The 2,943-nt window shown below is 33.6% G+C and overlaps 1 non-coding gene across 1 annotated transcript; it reads right to left on the reverse strand.

Moving 5' to 3' along the window:
- Nucleotides 1–1,755: 1,755 nt before the first annotated feature.
- On the reverse strand, nt 1,756–1,859 carry LOC130952649 (small nucleolar RNA R71). Its single transcript, XR_009074827.1, has one exon. It is a non-coding gene; the product is annotated as a small nucleolar RNA R71 (small nucleolar RNA).
- Nucleotides 1,860–2,943: the final 1,084 nt, after the last annotated feature.

A 2,943-nucleotide genomic window follows, 5' to 3' on the forward strand; every position in this document is an offset into this window, starting at 1 on the left:
TGAACAGTCTTCTTGTTTGATCTTTAAATTTTCTTGGTTTGTGTTGTATCATGATTTTCATGTGCATTTTTGCATTCATAGTGTCTAAACATGAAAGATTTCTAAGTTTGGTGTCTTGCATGTTTTCTTTGCATCAAAAATTTTCCAAAAATATGTTCTTGATGTTCATCATGATCTTCAAAGTGTTCTTGGTGTTCATCTTGACATTGATAGTGTTCTTGCATGCATCATGTGTTTTGATCCAAAATTTCCATGTTTTGGGTCATATTTGTATTTTTCTGTCTCATCATTAAAAATTCAAAAATAAAAATATCTTTTCCTTAATTCTCTCAAAATTTCGAAAAATTGAGTTGACTTGGTCAAAATTTTTTTAAAATTAGTTATTTCTTGTAAGTCAAGTCAAATTTTCAATTTTAAAAATTTTATCTTTTCAAAACTTTTTCAAAAATCAAATTTTTTCATTTTTCTTATTAATTTTTGAAATTTGATTTTTTTAATATATTTTTCAAAAATATTTTTCTTAATTTTATCTTTATTTTCGAAAATTATGCTAACAATTAATATGATTGATTCAAAAATTTGAAGTTTGTTACTTTCTTGTTAAGAAAGGTTCAATCTTTAAATTCTAGAATCATATCTTTTAGTTTCTTGTTAGTCAAGTAATTAATTTTAATTTTAAAAATTAAATCTTTTCCAACCATATCTTTTTAATCATATGTTTTTATCATATCTTTTCAAAATTTTATCTTTTTCAAAAATTTTGATTTCAAAATATCTTCTTATCGTTTCAAATTTGATTTTTAAATCTTTTTCAAACTAACCAACTAACTTTTGTTTGTTTCTTATCATTTTCAAAACCACCTAACTAATTTTCTCTCTCTTATTTTCGAAAATACCTCACCTCTTTTTTAAAATTCTTTTTAATTAATTAATTGTTTTAAATTTTAATTTTAATTTTATTTCTTATCTTAATTTTCGAAAATCATTAACTCCTTTTCAAAAATTATTTTCGAAAACTTCTCTCTCATCTTATTCTATTTATTCATTCATTTACTAACACTTCTCTTCATCTCAAATCTCTGCCCCCATCCTCACCCTTGTGTTTAGACTATTCATTCTTCTTCACTCTTATTCCCTTTCTTCTTCTACTAACATAAAGGAATCTCTATACTATGACATAGAGGATTCCTCTTCCTTTTCTGTTCTCTTCTTTCTCATATGAGCAGGAACAAGGAAAAAGGCATTCTTGTTGAAGCTGATCCAGAACCTGAAAGGACTCTGAAGAGGAAACTAAGAGAAGCTAAATTACAATAATCTAGAGACAATCTTACTGAAATTTTCGAACAAGAAAAGGATATGGCAGCCGAACCCAACAACAATAATGCAAGGAGGATGCTTGGTGATTATACTACACCTACGTCCAAGTTTGATGGAAGAAGCATCTCAATTCCTGCCATTGGAGCAAACAATTTTGAGCTGAAACCTCAATTAGTTGCTCTAATGCAACAAAATTGCAAGTTTCATGGACTTCCATCAGAAGATCCCTACCAGATTTTAACTGAGTTCTTGCAGATCTGTGAGACTGTCAAGACTAATGGAGTAGATCCTGAAGTCTACAGGCTCATGCTTTTCCCATTTGCTGTAAGAGACAGAGCTAGAACATGGTTAGACTCACAACCTAAGAATAGCTTAGACTCCTGGGATAAGCTGGTCACGGCCTTCTTGGCTAAGTTCTTTCCTCCTCAAAAGCTGAGCAAGTTTAGAGTGGATGTTTAGACCTTCAAACAAAAAGATGGTGAATCCCTCAATAAAGCTTGGGAAAGATACAAGCAGATGACCAAAAGATGTCCTTCTGACATGTTTTCATAATGGACCATGATAGATATATTCTATTATGGTCTATTTGAGTTCTCTAAAATGTCACTGGACCATTCTGCATGTAGATCCATTCACCTAAAGAAAACGCCTGTAGAGGCTCAAGAACTTATTGACATGGTTGCAAATAACCAATTAATGTACACTTCTGAGAGGAATTCCGTGAATAATGAGATGCCTCAAAAGAAGGGAGTTCTTGAAATTGATGCTCTGAATGCATATTGGCTCAGAACAAAATGTTGACTCAACAAGTCAACATGATTTCTCAAAGTCTGAATGGATGGCAAAATGCATCCAACAGTACTAAAGAGGAATCTTCTGAAGTAGAAGCTTATGATCCTGAGAATCCTGCAATGGCAGTGGTAAATTACATGGGTGAACCTTATGGAAACACCTATAATTCATCATGGATAAATCATCCAAATTTCTCATGGAAGGATCAACAAAAGACTCAACAAGGCTTTAATAATGGTGGAAGAAATAGGCTCAGCAATATCAAGCCTTATCCATCATCTTCTCAACAACAGACAGAGAATTCTGAGCATAGTACCTCTAACTTAGCAAATTTAGTCTCTGATCTGTCTAAGGCCACATTAAGTTTCATGAGTGAGACAAGGTCCTCCATCAAAAATTTGGAGGCACACAGTGGGCCAGCTGAGTAAGAAAGTAACTGAAACTCCTCCTAGTACTCACCTAAGCAACACTGAAGAGAATCCAAAAAGAGAGTGCAAGGCCATTGACATAATCAAAATGGCCAAACCTAGGGAGGAAGGAGAGGACGTGAATCCCAATGAGGAAGACCTCATGGGACGTCTCTCAGGCAAGAAGGAGTCCCCTATTGAGGACCTAAAGGAATCTGAGGCTCATATAGAGACCATAGAGATTCCATTAAACCTCCTTCTACCATTCGTGAGCTCTGAAGACTATTCTTCCTCTGAAGAGGATGAAGATGTAACTGGAGAGCAAGTTGCTCAATATCTAGGAGCCATCATGAAGCTGAATGCCAAATTATTTGGTAACGAGACTTGGGAAGGTGAACCTCCCTTGCTCATCAGTGAACTAGATACA

The sequence above is a fragment of the Arachis stenosperma genome, chromosome 9, assembly GCF_014773155.1.
Source record: "Arachis stenosperma cultivar V10309 chromosome 9, arast.V10309.gnm1.PFL2, whole genome shotgun sequence".
NCBI classification, from domain to species: Eukaryota; Viridiplantae; Streptophyta; class Magnoliopsida; order Fabales; family Fabaceae; genus Arachis; species Arachis stenosperma.